At 31.7% G+C, this 20,216-nt stretch overlaps 1 pseudogene; it reads left to right on the top strand.

The window, feature by feature from the left end:
- The first annotated feature begins 16,298 nt into the window (after positions 1–16,298).
- Positions 16,299–17,504, top strand: LOC120190295 (annotated as a pseudogene).
- Positions 17,505–20,216: the final 2,712 nt, after the last annotated feature.

Here is a 20,216-nt window from a genome sequence, read left to right as displayed (position 1 = left end):
CAATTTTAAAAGAAAATCGTTTTACATACGAGGGAGTAAGATGAGAAGAGAAATACAACTGAGATATAGAAAGGCACAGTTCACAGGCCGTATTTCAAATTCAACCATTGTAAATCGAACAAGGGCTATAACCATGCATGTCAAACACCATGTAAAACAAGCATATCATATATATATGTTGTTACGCCTTTGGTAAAAAATATTAATATGGGCCTACAATATGTGTTGTTGAATAAGGGTCAAGGGACAAAGGTTTTCTATAGAAAAATAATACTTCTGTTTCTATAGAAAAACCTCATGATTTGATAATACTTATCAGCATAATCGTGTTTTTAGGATTTTCAATCCCGAAGATTTTTTGCATCGGGAAAACCATTGTTTCACTGCCAAACGCGATCTGCTATCGCACACCCATGGATCATCATGTCAACAATTGACATATGGATTTCATAAAATCCTTACAGAAACACATAAATTGTAAAAATAGATTAACAAATTAACATATTAATCGTTGCGATTATCAAATCAAACAATGATATCATGCATATTTACCAAAAACGATAAAACTAGAACATGGATCTTATATATATCGCATCAACCAATAATTTAACTCGAATTCGATCGTACAAGTGGCTCTGATACAACTATTGGGACCATCGGCTCACCCCATGGTGTAGTGGAAACAAAATTTGACGGTCTCACCAATGATCCTATTACGATAAACTAAAATATGGAGGAAATGATGCGAATACTTACAGTGGGTTCCTTGAAAAACAGCAAGGACATCAACGGCTAATGGTGGTGTCAATCAGTTCGAATCGTAAGCCTCCATTAAACCATGTCTCGGCCTCTACTCAATACACCCGATTAAGAGTAATATTTGCTTTTCCCAAAACTATTTTTGAAAAAAAGGCTGAAGATAATGTGTGTAGGAATGGCAGAACGACCCAAACCCAAAGGAGAAACCCAAAACCCGGCTAAGTTCGGGTTGGGTTTGAATAATATCAGGTCGAGTATCAGGGTAAAATTTGGGGACTTTTTTGGTTTTGGGTTCGGGTCCAGGGAAAGGTATCCCCGCCCCGCCCTGCCCCGATTATATATATAATATTTTATATTTTTATATTAATTATAAGAATACAAACAAAATATTTAACCTAGGTTTCAAGGTTATATGAGATTCGATTATATATAATATGTGTGTGCAAAGTTGGTTGTTGAATGAGATTCAAGGTAAGTCGGTAACACTATATTCTATATTAACTTATATGTCATTTCCTTTTTGAATAATATTTGTGTTAAAGGATAATTTATGTTATTTTGATTAGAAACTTGTTCGGAAGAGACCGAGACATATTGTCGCTCTGTTGAATATGATTATGACATGGATGAGGTAAATAATGTTTAAAAACATTACTGTTTTGGTAACATGCTTTTATAATTATTAAAGTAAAATTTGGTTGATTTATTGATACATTTCTCAATATAGGGAGCTACCAAAGAAAGTGACAAAAGTGGCACGACGATTTTGGATGACTTTATTTGACTTAATATTATGTATGCATCTCCGTTGTATGATTTGAATATCGGAACAAGTTTTTATTTAATTATGTATGTGTTATATTTTGGAGTTTAGACAATTATTTAGAATTGGGTTTGGATTTGTGACTGTGGTTTGAATTGTAAATCATGTAGACTAATTTTCCAGTTTTTTGTGATCATTTTTTCTATTTTTTTTATAAAAACTACGGTTGCTCGATTTTTCTCGGGATCGGGTCGGGTTCGGTACAACATTTTGGGTCGGGGTAAAAAAAATCCACGACGGGGCGCCTTGATATAAAAACCGATGGGGGATGAGGATGAAGATTCATTTTAGGGACGGGGACGGGGGGAGAAAAACCCGCCCCGAATCCGTCCCGTTTCCATTCCTAAATGTGTGTTAAAAAATGACTGCTAGACCTTACACATCCTTTTATATCCAAGTTACCCTAACATATTAAGGATTTTATTATTTCAAATTAATTAAATCTTTATTTAATTAATTTAAATTAAATATTCGGGATTATTAAAACATATGTATTTCAAACATACATATATTAACTCTAGATATATTTTAGTAATGTAAAACAAATTGTACATCTTTGCTCGTTTCAATCCTAAGGTGTGACCCTGTAGGTTCTTGTAACGTTAGCAATGATTATTAGAACAATTCTAATATTACATACAATGAGTGACATCTAGCAATATATCATTGTCACCTAAGTTATAAGAAAATATGATTCCACATATCATCTTTGTGATTAACTCTTTTATGTATTACATCCTTTTATCCTTTATATCTTGAATAGGCATAAGCATTGGAATAGTCACATTTGTATAATCCATCTATTGTTTCTTGATATCTAGTGTAGACTTTAATTAACGAATAGTTTGTGATATCTTATATGAACTTATTCGAGCATGGTGATGCGTTTCTAGTCTCACTCAATCAAGTGGCCTATGATATATTTCCTATTATGTAAGAAGGACAAATCCTATCTTAATCATACACACCCACTACATACATTGAGATATTTTCAATAACAGTCTTTATAGAGCAACCAATTATGGAGCTTGTTTAACTGCATCAAAACATACAATAATATTTGTTAGGATAGTATTGATCTCAAGTTTGAGGGACATACATATAGTCATCACTATGAGCAATGTTATGATTTTCATATAGTAATCCAAGACATATGCTCAAGGTGGGTCAATCCAATACATTGTTCTCTAACAATATAATCATGTATCAGTTCTGACATCTCTATGTCAATGACAATTCATCGTCATCAATCAATAACATGTTAGTCTTAAGCGTATTATTATTGTCCATGCCCATAATAATACTTGACTCGTGATCTTTTAATAATAATAATTACGTTATTATATGGACTTTATTATCTTCCAGTTTATGTTAAACACACATATATAACTGAAAATAATAGTGGCAATGCCTTTATTGAATAAAATTGATAAATAAATGGATTATTACAATCATCATATGTTTGGTCTTTGGGCATACTCAAAGACGAGTGAGATAAAATTTCTTGTTTCATGGGAAACTGTCTCTAGTGAGATGAAACTGGTTTTAAGAAAAACCATCTCAAGTGAGATAAAATTTCTTAATTCAGGGGAAACTGTCTCCAGTGAGATGAAACTTGTTTTAAAAAAACAATCTCAATTGAGATAAATTTTGTTTCAAGGGAAAATTATCTCAAGTGAGACAAAACTCGTTTTGAGAAAAAACACTCTCAAGTGAGATAAATTTATGATATTTGCTTGAAAATATTAAATCTGAAGATGATTACTCCTTCTCGCTAAAGATGTTTGGTTGTCTTTAATTTTACTCTTTTCTGAGAGATCTGTAAAAATGTGTATTTGAATGTAACTATCATGAATATTTCTACGAAGTACTAATGAATTTTGAAATTGTCCTCGTGAGAGGAGAAAATATCTTTAAGAAATACAAGATTTCAAGTGAAATTTTTAAAAGTAGCCTCATGAGAGGAAAAAATAAAAATCTGTATTGCACATGATGATAAAAGTTTGATGCCTATATGAAAATTCATGTATGTATATGCCGATGCATGCTTTTCTTGATGAATGGTAGTGAAGAGGTGCTCAAACAAACTGATTCACTTCTTGATCTGTTCGTCTCTGTTCTCATATCACACCAAAGTGTACCCTTGCATTTTGCAAAAATCTTCTCTTCTTGCCCCAACAAATAATGCCCCTAACATTCCAATCATTTGCCCCTGTTTCTGACTCTAAAACATTACCAGAGATATTATCTTGTTTGAAAATTTTTTTTCTTTGAAAAGTTTGATATTTTTTAAAATATATGAATTTTATTGTTGAAGAACATAAAATAATGTCCCATCTTTGGGCTCACAATTGAAGAAAATTATAAAACATGAGTTCATTGGATATCAAATCAATTAATTATTCTTTTAATTCTTCAACAAATTGTAGTACTTTGACAAGTGTTAAGAAAAATGTCAAATTTGAGGTATAGGTCAATTCGGGAAAGGTAAGGGGTTCAAGTTGACTTCTTTGTTAAAGAATTTCTTATTCTTCGATGCCCGCTGATTCAAGGAAATGGTTGTCATGTTCATCTTCTAGAAATATTCACTGGTTCTCAGCTCTTGGAAGAACATCTCAGATGTGTGACACTTAATCAACCTATTTGTAAGATCACCTTTTATGTAACAATTGCCAAATCTTCATATTCGAGTCGCCCTTTCATATTTTCAACTCGAATCCTCCTTTGGTTTTAAGATGTCATTTGAAGTTTTTCATCTTGAACCCCTTTGTTATTTTTCCTGTCATGAATTAAAGATTTTCGAAAGCTTTTTACAAATAAAAATATTAACCCTAAGGATGGAATGAAATCTGAATATGGACTGAAATATGAGGATAGTTTCTCACTTAAAATCCATGTACAATTAGAAGGGACTTTTAAGGCACGTAATGTAGGCCATGGCTCATGGTTGTGAAAGAAAAATGATAAACAGGCTCAAACAAGTGTTTAAAGGTGATATAACCAAGGATCAATTCGTTATGATTTCTTTGACCTTGTTTCGCATGATTTGAATCTGCCTTCACATACATTTTATTATTTTCTCTTGGATCCCTCTAAATTGCCCGCTTGTGGGTTTTCACCTAGAGTTCATCTCCTTTTTTGTACCTTGGGAATTATTTAATCTTCTTATGAACTGAATCTGGATCTCTGTACCAGTCGCACTTGTCAATCCTGTGGCTTGAGGTTCAATAAGAAGTTTCGTATGTGGAACTCCTTATATTTGCTTCTTGTCCTTTATTTCTTTTTCTTCTCTCTTTTTTTCTTTTTTTTTTTTCTTTTTCTTTTTTTCTTTCGATGAATCTAAGACTTCCATTGATTTGAGCACATTCTTGTTCTCTTTGTCTGTAGAATTTGACACTTCTATATGAGCAAACGTTATATCTTGCGTTCAAATTATCCTATTTTACATTTGTTCTCGGTCGAATTTGATCTCCGAACACATTGTATCTGGTCTTCTTTACGGTACCTTGTTATTACTGCTTTATTTCGTAGTTGACAGTATTCACTTTTATAAGCAGATTTCCCTTAGCCTTGCCCCCTGGTGTAGAGGGTGGTCATTGATTAAGGTTGAATCTAAAGAAAAAATATTCTAGGCTCAAATGGGGACAACAATGGATATATTTTCTCCTTCTGTGAATGGATAATGAAATAAAGTCATTCATTGTTTCATACACAGAAATCTTTGAAAAAGAGGTATCCCCAAGGGATGAATATTCAAGTTTAACCTTATTTACATGAAAACAGTGTAATTAATGCATGATAGAATTATTTCAATCATTCATTTTATTCTACTTCACTTTGCTCCTAGTATGCTCCAATTGTTCGAATTCTCTTGCAAAAACTTGATCCACAACACTCCCTCATGACTTTCTTGCAGAAAAGGTCCTCATTGTGCCCCAAGGATTTATTGAGGTTAGGAAATGAATGTTGGTTCCATGTCTAGGAAAGGAAATATGTGACTTTAAAGTCAAAATTCTGGAAAAAAAATGTAATGTTATGGAAAAGTTATTTCTGTTTGGGAAGGTAAATGTACAAGTTTTGGTGCCCCGGGGGGATAAGGGTATGAATTTATGGTTTCAGAGGGAAGTGATGTCAAGGTTCGGTATTTTGGTAGTAAACATATGTTATTTAGGGTAAGGAACCAAGTAGTGGTTCTTTCGGCTTTGGATGTGGCACGGAAGGTCTAATCTTACCACTTGTCAAAGATCTATAATTAATGAAGTAGTAATAGAACCTTTAATTCATTTGATATTTGAAGAACTACAAGATTAATAATTGATTTATTCCTCATGACCTTGGAAAACGACATAAGTTCAATCAACAATTTTTTTATTAAGAAAATAAAGAAAGAACAAAAACATGTTCAAGCAGGACAAAGCCAGTGCAATAAGGTTTCACAGTGGGTGGAAGAATTATTTTTAATTGGCCCCAGAATATCTCATTACGAGCTAAAGGTCAAAACCTATGGGTTAAACAAAATCTGGGCCTTGCTTCTAAGTGCCCCACGGATCTCGATGAAGTGTCTCGAACTTCAGACGGTGCTAACATCATGTTCATAGCTCTCAATCCTTTTTTTAGTAAGAATGAGGTGACTTCTTCTTACCTCAAAACTTTTATCATGAGATTCTCCACAAGTTACCCCCATGATCTGTGATTAATGCATGTCGAGATGCAATGTATATCTTGTAATGTACAATGTATATATACTAATGCAAAGATACGCATGGAAATGCGAACTAGGTGTGTAAAATGCGAGATGCAAATGCAGCAAGGAATTGATCTAAAAAATAACTCTTCCTTCAACAATTCTTGAAAAATCGACAATGTCTCGATACACTACAAAAGTGAAAATCTGGTACATCTGTAAGTTTTCCAGCTCATGCGAGCATATAGGTATTGCATCGTCTTCAAAGCTTCTACTTCATTTTCTACTTTTAGAAATATTTCGAGTTGGTTTATGATCTTCAGCATCGAATCTTCTTGAGTCCAACTTGTTACCTTAGGAGGCATACGTCTGGCTCGTCTCCTTAGTAGATAGACTCTCTCTTGAAGCTATTCAATCTACATGGAGCATCTTCAAAATTCTACTGATCCCAATGAAAGGCATTGTTGTGGCATTGTTTTTCTAGAACTTCCAAACGATCAGTTATTTAAGGGATCAATACCTTTGAATGATATGTCATGTTCATGAAAAAATACAATAAGACTAGACAAAAAGAAATCAATGTTAGTAGAAACAAAAAGAATCAAGTCAGTTGAAACGATTAGTCAAATAAATGTAATCTTAGCAATAATAAATAAATTCGACTCAAAGTTGAGACTGAAAAAGGCATACAAAGAAAAGTAATAATCCTAACCGTATAGGTTCTAGTTCTTCTAGGTTATGAACATGGCTCTAGCGGGGTAGGTTTGCTAAACTCTCTATATGAAGTTGGGTTCTAGCAAAGGTTCCCGAGCCATCTTTACAACATGCTAAGGTTGACTATGTTTCTAGCCCATTACAGACTTACAAATTGGATTCGGCTTAGGGGATCACACCACTAAAAGCGTTTCTCGGATCTGATATTCTGATAGGCAACTTGGGATGCTTTCCAGAGATACTTTGTCAGACCCACACAAGGAAGACCAATGCTCCTCATACGGTGTGACGTTTCTCCCTACTTAGGTAAACTAGGTTTGAGCTCAGGTTTAGAGCTATAATATGCAACAATCCTAAATATTCGCAGAAATGTAAACTTTAATCAGGGAAAAAATATTTTTTCTTTTGAAATAACATAATGAACTGTAAATTAAAATAAGATCAAACTCGAAATTTTTAAAATAATAAATATAGGGTAACTAACTCGTGGCTCGACTCTCAATTTGTTTTAAACAAAAATCCCCAGCAGAGTCACCAATCTGTCGACACCGTTTTTCTCCTGGGTGGGGAAAAGACCTATACCAACTTGGGGGATTTTCTATTTGAAAAGTGTTTCTTCAAAATGTGAGAAGTTGCCACCAATCATTTAAGGTGCGATTGGAACGCCATAAAAACTGGGTGATTTTAAAAATATATTTGAGTTTTGAGGTCTATAAAAATCCTAAAATTGGGTTCAAGAGTCAGTTACGCGAGGGGAATGATAAGCACCCCCACAAGTTCCCAAAAAATTGGTACCTAGTTGACTACCCTATATTTTAAATAAGAAATTTTGAGTTCAAACTTTATTTAATTTAAAATCATTATAGATGCAAAGTCAAAAAAGGTATTCGTTTATTAAGACCGATAGCATTCGCTCCCAAGCATAACTACGGAGATAAGCTATTGTGCCTAATAACTGAATATTGCCTCGGTTTTAGAAAATAATGATACAGTCTTTGAAAATGATGTCGATCTATTTTGTGAATCACCAGTAGTCACTCCCTGAGCATATTTGCGGGAGATATTCCATTAATTTCCTAATATGTGAACATTTCCTTAGGATTAAAAAACAATGCAATCAAATAAATTTTTATTTAATCTTAATTAAGCTAAGGTAAATTAAAGGCTTTTTCTAGCTTAAGGTGTCAAATTATGAAAATTAAGAACCTAGGGGACTAAACCTAAAAGTGTAGGCTCTAATATTAAACTTATTTGATTTTAATCAATTATCGAATCAAATAATCGAGATGATCCCTCGAGCATTTAGGCGAGGGCCAACTCGAATTATTCCCTAAATTAAAAGACTAGAATGAAATCTATCCTAAAGTAAAGGTTATACCATTACCTTAAATTAATTTTAATAAATATTATTTCGAATAATTAAATTGGAACCTCGAGCAAAAGCGAAGACCAAATTAAGAATTCACCTAATTAAAGGACTAAATTGAAATCAAGCCTAAGATGGAGGCTCTAATATTAACTTAATTAATTATGTCAATAAAAAAGTTCTAATCGAAGTTCAGTACTAAAAGGATAAGGTATAAAAATATCGAGTTCTAAAAGACTTAAAAGAATAAGGACCTAATTTGACAATTTTTAAAGTTGGGGGACTAGTTAACAATCTAAATTCTAGATATTATTTAAATTAATAAGCGCAAAGTAATTTTTTAAAAATATTAATTATTAATAAATTTTAAAAATCGAGCAATCGGGCATCATATGCGAAAACTCTACTCGAATTGCTCCCTAATTAAACTAGATTGTCATCCTAACTTCTAAATTCGATTCGAGTGTTAATCTAATCTAAGAATAAATCAAGTAAAAACTAACTAAATAAAACTAAAATAAACAATAAACATATAAAATAAATAATAAAAAAGGCAAAGTATATGTGGATTAAAATTGCAATAAATTAAAAAAAACAAAGCCAAAATTCAAGCATTAAAAAAGGACCACAATGCAAAAAATCAGAATACAAGGATTAAATAAAATCAGTATAGAATTTAAAAGCTGAAATTTAAAGGATTGTGTCCATATCCTGTATACCTTTCTGTACACTAGATACAGATGTCACATCACTTCTAAAGCATTTTCTTATTTGAAAATCCGTAAAATTTTGTTTCTTTTTATAAAACATTTTAATTTAGTGATAATAAAGCATTCATTAAACTTACGTAGGTGAACAAAAAGTAATGTTCAAACATTTCATCTTTTTATATCGTGGTAAATCAAATACTTTTCAGAGCCTATTTACTAAGTCTATTACATGACAACAAAATACATCAAAAGTAGACATGGATGTCACACAGTTACTGATGAGGCGACCCTTGCTTGGTGATGTCAGATGATCTCCTTACTCCGATTGTATTAAAACCTACGCATGAAATTAACACACGCTAAGAAATTTCTTAGTGAGGCATAAATAATCATAATCACAACTCTAAACATGAGTATATCATAACAATTCTAGTATCAATTAACTATTTCAATTCATTATAAACTCTATAGTTTACACTTATTGTTCCAATACTGTAATTCACCAACTTACTATAAATTACGTGGGTTGCACACCCAGTGCCAATACGAAAATTCATAAACTTATTATGAATTCCTTAGGTTGCATACATAGTGTCAATATGGGAATTCATAAACTTATTATGAATTTCTTAGGTTGAACATATAGTTCCAATACGGAAATTTAGAAACTTATTATGAATTTCTTAGGTTGAACACATAGTGCCAATACGGAAATTCATAAACTTATTATGAATTTCTTAGATTGCACACATAGTACCAATATGGAAATTCATAAACTTATTATAATTTCTTAGGTTGCACACATAATGCCAATACAGAAATTCATAAACTTATTATGAATTTCTTAGGTTGCACACATAGTGCCAATATGAAAATTCATAAACTTATTATGAATTTCTTAGGTTGCACACATAGTGCCTATTCGATAATTACAATACATACATTAAACAACATACATCTATGACTATCATAACATATAAGAACATATTAAATGCACTCACTTGGCTTGCCTCACTATTATATCCAAAATGCAAATCCGACTACTCAACAACTTTATCTTTACCTTTTGGTTTGCTTGAATTGGGAGCTTGATTACGATCTACCAACATCCATTAAAGATACGTGCCATACCAAATGTTAGTATATTCCCTAACATTTATACTTTAACAATACTCAAAAGTACTATTTTTTAATTTTCTATAACAATGCCAACCTATCTTAAAATTTGTGGCTCAATAGTATCGGTATCCTTACCATGGTATCGATACTTCTATACCGTGGTACCGATACTCCCTTTCAGTATCGATATCATTTCTACATTCTGGATCCATGGTATCGATACCTTTCTCTTAGTACCGATACTTCTATACTATGGTACTGATACTCTATTATAGTATCAATACCATTTCTGCATTCTGGAATCAATGGTATCAATACCTTCTTCATAGTATCGATACCCACCTCAGTATCGATATTGTTCAGCTGATTTCTTTCAAATTTAAGCCTATAGTATCAGTAATGTTCTTCCAATACTGATACCCTTACCCATATTTTCCATTTTCAGCCTGATTTTTACCCAAATTTGGTCAATTTCCCTTATTTTTACCTCCAATAACCCTATCAAACTCTTCTTTACTTATCCCTATGAACTTTCCTTCATTTAGCTTCTTATAACATCTACAATCTCTAAAGAACACTTCAATCCAAGAATCATACCACTTTTTCTAACATGTTTTTAAACCAATTCAATGCTTCTAATCTCTTATTTACTTCTTTGACAAGTCAAATATACTAGTTAACATCAATAAAAACTCATATTTTAACATATTATTCAAAAACCCATTTTATTAATCTCAAATATTTCATCCATCTCTTGGTTTTAATCTTATTTTAACCCTTCCTTAAGCCTCTATAACAGTCAATGTTTCAAAAACCATCCAAAAACGAAAGGAAAAGTTAACTAAATGAAACTTTGCCTTTGGCTACGGAGGAGAGCCCTTACATAGGAATGAAGAAGAAAAAGAGATGCTTTTCTTGACTTACATTCCTCTTTTCCCTTATAAAATACCTATTAAGGAAATGAATTTTTAAATTCCTTTTCGATCCTTAAAGGACCAAAATGCCCTCTTAATTCCTTTATTGTTACTAATTAGTCTAAAACATTAATCTAAATCATTTTCTCATCTTTTATCATTTATTCAAATAAATTCTCAAATTTTAAATCTTTTCAATAAAGTCCATGACCTGATATTTGGGGTATTAGAGACTGTAATGTATATATTGAAAAATAAATTCATAAATAAAAATAACGAAAATGTAAATAAGTGACTAAAACAAAATAAAATGAAATAATAAGTCAAATTCACAATAATAAAAAACGGATGAAAATAGTAACCAATCTGCAAATTCACACCTAAAGTAAGGGGATCTTAACGTGAATAACCCATAAATTTCAACTAGCAACATTAATTAAATGTATATTACAACCTAAGTACATGTATTTAAGTATAATAATAAAAAGGACGAATATGTGACTACTTTGTAAAAACACAGGAAATGTACAGGGACCTGAAAAGAAATAAACCAAAAGTTAGCATAAGATCATAAAATGAAAAATAAAAGAATAAGGAAAAACATTCTAAATAATTGAAATCGGGACAAAATTGCATACGATAAAAAGGTTTAGGGTTTCGCGTGTGATTAGACCACTCGGAACCAAAACGCAAATCACTAAGGGATTAAATGGCGTCGTTTGCTATGGGTATAAATACCCTTCCTTCCCCCTTTTCCTCATTATTGCTTCCCCACTCTCTCTTCCTTCTCAAACACTCTCCCTTGTCTCTATTTTCCCATAAACCGGTGACAAGTGTCGTTCTCGACAACCGAGCCGACCATCAATCATCACCGTCTCCAGTGGCTGATGGCCACCAAATTTTAAGGTTTTGCTCTTCTTGGTGTCATAAGGTCGGATCAAGGCTTAGTTTTGTGAGATTCGACCACAAACTTAACGAAAAGAGCCAAGAGTGTTTCGCTTCTTCCTCGCCAATCTCATCCGTCAATTGTTAAATCGCCTCCGTTTTAAGCTATGTTGCTCGCCGACTTCTCTTATTCTTTTTCACTGTTCAAATTGGGCAATGGAGACCTCTACGACCGGCGATACTCCGACTGAATGTAAGCACTCTATTTCCCTTTTTTTAGTTTGTACGTTTGGTGAAAGAGAAATGTCAAAAATAAAATATAAAATGCTGCTATTTTTTATTTCATTCGAAATAGAAGGGACCGTCCCCATTTATATGTTTATTTGGGTTTTATAAAACCCCCAAATTGTTACAAAAAATTTGAAATGAAAGAATGGTTGCTTGCTAGTGTATTGGGTTTGCTTGTTGTAGGAATTTCTGACATGGCAGGGGATGGATTGGTGGCATCTGTGGTGGCTAGAGAGTGGTTGGGTAGAGGGGTGGTGGCCATTGAGTGGGTGAAACATGTGGCTAGAGCAGGTTAGGTTAGACACGAGTTGGGCTAGGTTTTGGGCCCCGGGTCGGGTTCAATTTGGGTTGAGGTTTCGGGTCTTTCGGTCTGGGTTTTATTTTAGGGCTTGGTGGGGTATTGGGTTAGGGTCTTGTTTGTAAAATGGGTTTGGGTATTGGTTTTAGGTTGGGTTATAAAATAAGAAATGGTGCTCACACTTTTAATAGTCGGGGGACTTAACAAAATATCATCCTATAATCGGAAGATTATTTTGTAATTTTTTATAATTAGGGGACTCAACAAAGTAACACCCTATTCTTAGGGAGCATTTGTGTAATTTACCCATTTTAATCATTGCAACAAATGAAACTTGGATACTTTTTTTGGAAATAATGCGATTGTTTGAAATTTGAGTATGTTCCTGATGTTAGCTCTTTGCATATTGGTCTGTTCTTTGGTCATTACGAGTGGTCCTTGATACTTTCGTCTTAACGTACAAATTGGTGACCACTTTCAGCCGATTAAAAAATTGTTGTCGGATCTATGATTTGGTAATCAAATCTCTTTAAACTGGAAAACATTCTAGAAAGAAAAGATGCAGCAAATTCGACGTGTTTGCTGCAGCATATATATATATATGCATGGGAGTTGAATAGTAAGCATATGGCTTGGTAGGTTGCTAAACAGTCATTAATGCCTACATCGTGTTTCGCTGGTTTAATAAATCCAAAGATGCATTCATGGGAGGGATGGCTATGTATGTATGCATGCATGTGAATGTTCGCCAACAGACATTCACGTTGAGCCCATTTCTCATTGAATCCCGGTTTAAGGTGTTGGCTTTTATTTCTCATGTTTCTCCTCATTAATTCTATGCTACTAGTACCCAAAAAACCATGTATGATTATTTATTACACTGTCTAATACAAATTTAAAATTTTTGTTTCATATCAAGTACAACTACATTTGATATACGGTTAAACCTAAACTAGTTTGAAGTCTTCCATGTCTACTCTCGCACCTAGAACTATAATATGAACAACGATACAATTGAATCCGATTTACAGCATTTATTTACCCAAGAAAAATATGATGTTGAACTAGAGCTAGCTAGGTATACGGGCTACCTGCCCGTTTAGCCCGCGGGTTTTGACGGTATTAGCTTAAACGGAGTGGTTTAAAAAGCCCGCAATCATAAACGGTCTTGAATTCTAAGGCCAGCGACCCATCCATTTAACCCGCGGGCAAAATGGGCTTACCTGTTTTATTGTTTACAGTTTATGTGAAAAAAGAGAGAAGTTAGGGAGATAGAGAGAAACGACAGAGAAGAGAAACCAAAAAAAATAAGACTATGATTCCTAAAATTTTTATAACGGCGTATATATAATATAAGTCACACAAAACAACGTATAACGGCCTATAATATAACCCACTTTTGAATTAATGCAATATAATTCTCAAATATAGTTTATTATTTTAATTTTGCACTCCAATTTCATGTATGTTTTTTTATCACTGTCTCAAGTTTTATATATTATTTGCATATTATGTTACTTTACCTTTTTAATTTAATTATTATATTTATACATAGTTTAATACTTTGATTTTTTTTTTCTATTTTTTAACGTATATGTATATAATTTTTCTTATGATTAATTATTGGAGTATAATAAATGTTTTATTGCTTATATATATATATATATATATATTGATGGTATTATTATAAATGGTATATACGTATATAAAGAGATGGAAACCTTTTTGCTTAAGTTATCATATTACGTTGCCATAGGTATAATTAATACGTTCGAACTTCAAAATTGGATATCATCAAATTAAAACGTGAATTGGGCTTTAGATTTCAGTGCACATAAAACGTGAATTGGGTTATGGCTAAAATGCACATAAAACGTGAATTGGGTTAAACGTGAATTGTCTTCCGTAAAATATAAAATAAATTAAAAAAATAATTAAATTAAGCGGGCTACCCGCGGGTAGGCCGCAGGTATACCCATTAAACCCACGGGTTTAACGATTCGGGCTAATAAGCCCGCAATTTAAACGAGCTTTAATTTTTGAGGCCCGAAGCCCGCACGGGCCGCGGGTTATACGGGTAGCCCGCGAGCCTTAGCCCATATACCCATCTCTATGTTGAACTGATCTTTATTCGTATAAATTATATTTTTAACATTTCATAAAAAACTTAATATTCTATATACATTTTAATTTTACTCGGTTTGTCCCGAGATACAATTTATTTAATTTAATTTAGTTTGAGCACTTTTTCCCCTTGTAAGACCAACACTTTGGTATTGGGTATTCAAGGTTTTTAACGAGATACAATTTATTTAATTTAATCTAGTTTGAGCATTCGTTTCCCCTTGTAGGACCAACACTTTGGTATTGGATACACGGTATTTTTAATGAGTCTTGTTTTCTTTGAAAAGAATATATATATTAATTTGATTTAGTTTTTACAAACATCTAATATTATTATTAACGTAAAAGTTTTGGGTGGAGTATTTCACTTTGCACTCCTAAAAGGAAAATTTTTGTTTGATTTGGAACTACTTGTATTTTTGCCCCTCTTGGTTTGAAGAAGCTTTCTTTCAAATTAATAAAATTGATTGAGAAAATATATTCAAACTTTGGGAATTATTGTTATTACGAGAGTGACTGCCACAAATTTTAAATATAAATTATGAAATAGATAATAAAAATATTTTTTAAAAGATATATAGAGTTTTTAAATAAAGAAAACCTTATACACATGTTTTTAAATTATTATTGCTGGGTGAGTGAGGGACATAAGTGCACACCTATCAACATGGATTAATTCAGTTAATTAAATACTCACCAATACTTTGACAAGAATCAAGGTTCGAGTTTTACACTGAGTGCGAGTTTGATATAGTTTTTGAAAAGTAATTTTAAAAGTATTATAGAAACATTCTTTTAAAAATGTTGTATAAAAGTGTAGTTTAAAGTTTAATTATTTGGAATTATTGTTAAAAAATGAGTTTGAAAAGATAAAATGTCATATAGACATTATGTTGTAAATTAAAAATATAGCATTTAAATTATATTTACACTTATATATAATCATATCAATTTAAACTATAATAAATTCAAAAATATTATTATTATATATTAATTATATTAATTTAAACTATAAAAAATACAATTAAAAATATAATTACAAAATAAAATATATATTTTATATAACTCATTATTAATATTTTAATATATAAATTATAAATTATATTTATTTTTAAGTTATTAAAATAAATTATTGAAAGTAATAATTTTTAAGGATGTTAACACTAAATTATTAAAATAAAATGTAAATACATAATTGGGTGGAGCAAATGCTAATGTAAGGATAAAATTATAATTTACTTCCAAACGTAAAGTTGAAAATGAAGATGTTAGAAATCCTAGTTTTTACGATTGGTTTGAAACTATTATTTCCACCTTTAGTTTTTTTTTTTCATTTTTTTACCTTTTTGGCATTAATTTTAAGGTCAAATCGAATTTTTTAACTAAAAAAACTTTTAAAAAACTTTACCAATCGCACCCTAATCCTATTTGAAAAGTGTAATAAAAATACGTATAACAGGTGTTTGTACTTTTATTACAGCCTTAAAATGAATCCAATACCTTAAAATTATTTTATAGAATGAATCCCAACCCCAACCCCAGCCATTATAAATATAACTCAGTCATCTTCCTTTGTGCATATCTTGAGATCATTAGAGAGAGAGAGAGAGAGAGATGGGAGGTTCTTCACTATGCGCGTCCTGAAAACTCTTGAGGCGTCGATGCGCAAAGGATTGCATCTTCGCCCCTTATTTCCCATCCGATGACCCTCACAAGTTTGCTATCGTTCACAGAGTGTTTGGTGCCAGCAATGTCAACAAAATGTTACAGGTTTCTTTCAACAACTTCTACTCCATCATTATTTAATTTCTTCGCATGATAAATTTGGAAATGGAAATGCATGATTTGGTATATCTTATATTTATTAATCTATTCTGTTTTGTTTTGGTTTTAAAATATAGGGTAAAGAACACAATGACCCTGATTATAGGGTGATATTTTATTAAGTCTCCAAATTATTAAAAGTCATAAACTTTTCCTTTGACTATAGAGTCTTTCTTTGTTGAGTTCTCTGACTATTAAAAGTTACAAAATGAATATATGACTATTCATACGTTCCAAACTCGTTCTTTTCTGTTAAAATATTGATGATCGTTTGAGCTGAACATTAACCTAATGACTGATATATGAACAAATCATATTTTTAATGATGTCTACTGGCACAACCGTTGGTTTCAAGCATTGGCTTGACGACATAATATTTCAAGCACTAGCTTAATGGCTTAATGCAAACAAAGTATCGACCTACAAAATACATCTTAAACAATTATGGGATCAGATTTTATCATTTACCAATGATCAGGTTAGCTTTCATTTGAAACGACCACCAATATTTTAACGAAAAATGACGAGTTTGGAACATATTAATAGTAGGGTGACTATTTTGTAGCTTTTAATAGTTGGGAAACCATTTCGTAACTTTCAATAGTTAGAGGACTCAAAAAACAACACCCAATAACTGAGGGACCATTTTATACTTTACCCAAATATATGATGCATAATATGTTATTTACATGCAGGAGCTGGCGGTTGAGATGAGAGCGGATGCTGTAAGTAGCCTAGTTTATGAAGAAAATGCAAGAGTGAGGGATCCAGTATATGGATGTCTGTGGGACATATCCTACCTTCAAAACGAAATATCACAGTTGCAAATGCAGTTAGCGGTGGCTCACACGGAGATGCTTTGCGTTCAGATGCAACAAGAATCGGCTTTATTTCATCTCTCCATACCTCGACTTTGATTCTTCTTCTTCTACTACTAGCAATGTAACCCAAGATCCATATGCTCTCAACAGAGAGTCTCTTTGGACTTCAAACTAATGGTTTCTTTTTCCTTTATCAAATGAACTACTACACTTCCCCCTCCTTAAACGCCCTAGAACACACGAAACAAGGACACTTGGTCAATGCCCTTTTTCTTCTACTTAAAATAAAGTCGAGTAATGCAAATAAAAGCAATATACGTTAACGTTCTATTGACAATACGATTACCGACTTGAAGTTTTTACTCAGTTATACTATCTTTTTTTTTCTATTTAAAAGAATAGAACATGCATTTTTGTGCCCCATTATAATTAACAATTCAACATTTTAATTTCAAGGGTAAATTACACCATCCTTCACTGAGTTATACTCTATATCCTAGTTTGCTCTCTGTACTTTAAAGTTTTTTAATTTACTCACTGAACTTTCACTACAAGCAATTTCTATTGTTTCAGCAAAATTATTTATCATTAGAAGTACTAAATTTGTCAAGATATATTTATTTTAACCAATTTTATTTGTTACCATGTTTGTTAGAACAACCTTGTCATGTAAAGTATATCGTGACCAAATCGTGTTTGTTACCATTTTATATTATTTATTATAACAATCAAATTTCGTTACTATAATTAACTTATCATGATAAAACATTTGTCAATATCAAATAACTATTTCTTCATGAGAAGTACATCTTTTCATAATTAACTTATATTTTAACATCAAATATAAAATGTTTTTATGACGAAAATATATTGCGAGAAAAAAATATTTTCTCACTGTTTTTATTTTGTCACTAAATGTAACTTATAAAGATAAAATATTTGTTGAAATAAAATATATATCTAATCACAAAAAGTAAATTTTGTCACAATCAACTTAAATTATAACAAAAAGACATGTTACAACAAAATTTTTGTTCTTATTAGTTTTATTTTGTCACTAAATATTTCTTATAATTTTTTTGACTAAATAAATCTGTTACAATTCGTTATCGTGAAAGAATATATTGTTTCATAATTTGTTATATATAGAAATTAACATTTGTTATAAAAAGTTTTTATTTTTGAGAAAATATTGCGATGAAACAAATTTGACATAATTATTTATTTTGACTAAATTTATTATGACATTGTGACTAGATAAATATGCTACTATTTATTATTGTGAAAAAGTATTATTTGTCATAAATTTTTATATTGAGAAATTAATATATGTTATTAATTACTATTTTGATTAAATAATTTTTTCATCATTTATTATTTTGAGAAAAATAGTGTAACTAAATAAATTTGACATAATTTCTTATTTTGACTTTAATATATTATTACGAAATTTGTTACAATTTAGTTACAAATAATTGTTACTATGACTATATAATTTTTTTCATACTTAGTTATTTTTTGAAAATATCTTGATTAAATAAATTTGACATAATTTCTTATTTTGATTTTATTTAATATGTTGTTATGATTAAATCTGTTATAATTTATTATTATGAAAAATATTATTTTCATAATTTTTTATATTAAAAAAATTAATATTCATTTTAAATCTTATAATAACAAAACTAATATTAAATATTTATAAATCTTATAATAATAAAGCTAGCATTTTTTTTGAAAAGAAGGCAGAGCCTTTACAACTTAAAGAGAAGCATTTGCAATGCCCCTAAAATCACTTTGAAGAGCAAGCTAAACAAAGTCAGGAGCAGGAGAAAGCCACGTTTGAGTTTCAGAGGGTCTTTCCAAATTTTGCAAGGGCGTCTGCCGCCATGTTAGAATCATGCCGGATGAGTTTTAGTTCAACAACCCATCCTCCATTCTGAAGCGAATCAATTGCACGGACAAGCGAAATGGGACTGGTATTCGCCGTAGGGTAAGTCACCATTAAAAAGACATCACTGCTATCAATTTAGCAAAGGATTTTTTCGAAACCTTAAGACTAAACAAACTTGAGACCCTCGAATAATCCCCAGAGTTCAGCCTGAGCTATTGTAGTGGAGCCGAGAGGTTTGGAGAATCCACCAAGCCAATTACCGAGGTGGACTCGAATAAGACCTCCGGCTGAACCGGAGGAGGTTGAAGGGTCGACAGCACCGTCAGAGTTAAGCGCAATCCAGCTGATTGGTGGAGCAATCCAAGTTGAATCATCGAGGCACAAGTCATTGGAGGCACGGGGATTATTATAAATATTAGCCCAGTGAAGACACGAGTAAAAAATATTATCGTGCGAAATGCTGGAGCCGCTGAAGATGCGAGCATTCCTACGCTTCCATACTATTCCAAGGTATGTTCGTAGGGCTAATGGATTTAAGATTGGTAAGGATCCATTCAGTAAGAGGCAAGTTGAAGAAGTCACGTATAAAAAATGAAAAAGGTTACTACATAACTAGTGTTAGGAGTGATCATGGTACTGAATTTGAAAATCTTAGATTTTTTGATTTTTTTAATTCAAATGGTATTAGTCATATTTTCAGCACCTAGAATCCCTCAACAAAATGGAGTTGTTGAGAGGAAAAATTGAACTTTAGAAGAAATGGTTAGAACCATGCTTTGTGAAAACAATTTGCCAAAATATTTTTGGGCGAAAGCCACAAATACCGATTGTTTTGTTATAAATCGTGTAATGATTAGGCCTATTTTGAAGAAAACTCCATATGAACTTTTCAAAAATAAAAAACCTAACATTATCTATTTTCATCCTTTTGGATGTAAATGTTTTGTTTTAAACAATGGTAAAGAAAATCTTGGCAAATTTGATGCTAAAAGT

This window comes from Hibiscus syriacus, unplaced genomic scaffold (genome assembly GCF_006381635.1).
Source record: "Hibiscus syriacus cultivar Baekdansim isolate YM2019G1 unplaced genomic scaffold, ASM638163v2 tig00004075_pilon, whole genome shotgun sequence".
Lineage (NCBI taxonomy): Eukaryota > Viridiplantae > Streptophyta > Magnoliopsida > Malvales > Malvaceae > Hibiscus > Hibiscus syriacus.
The sequence above is the reverse complement of the archived record's forward strand: the minus strand, read 5'-3'. Positions and strand labels throughout refer to the sequence as shown.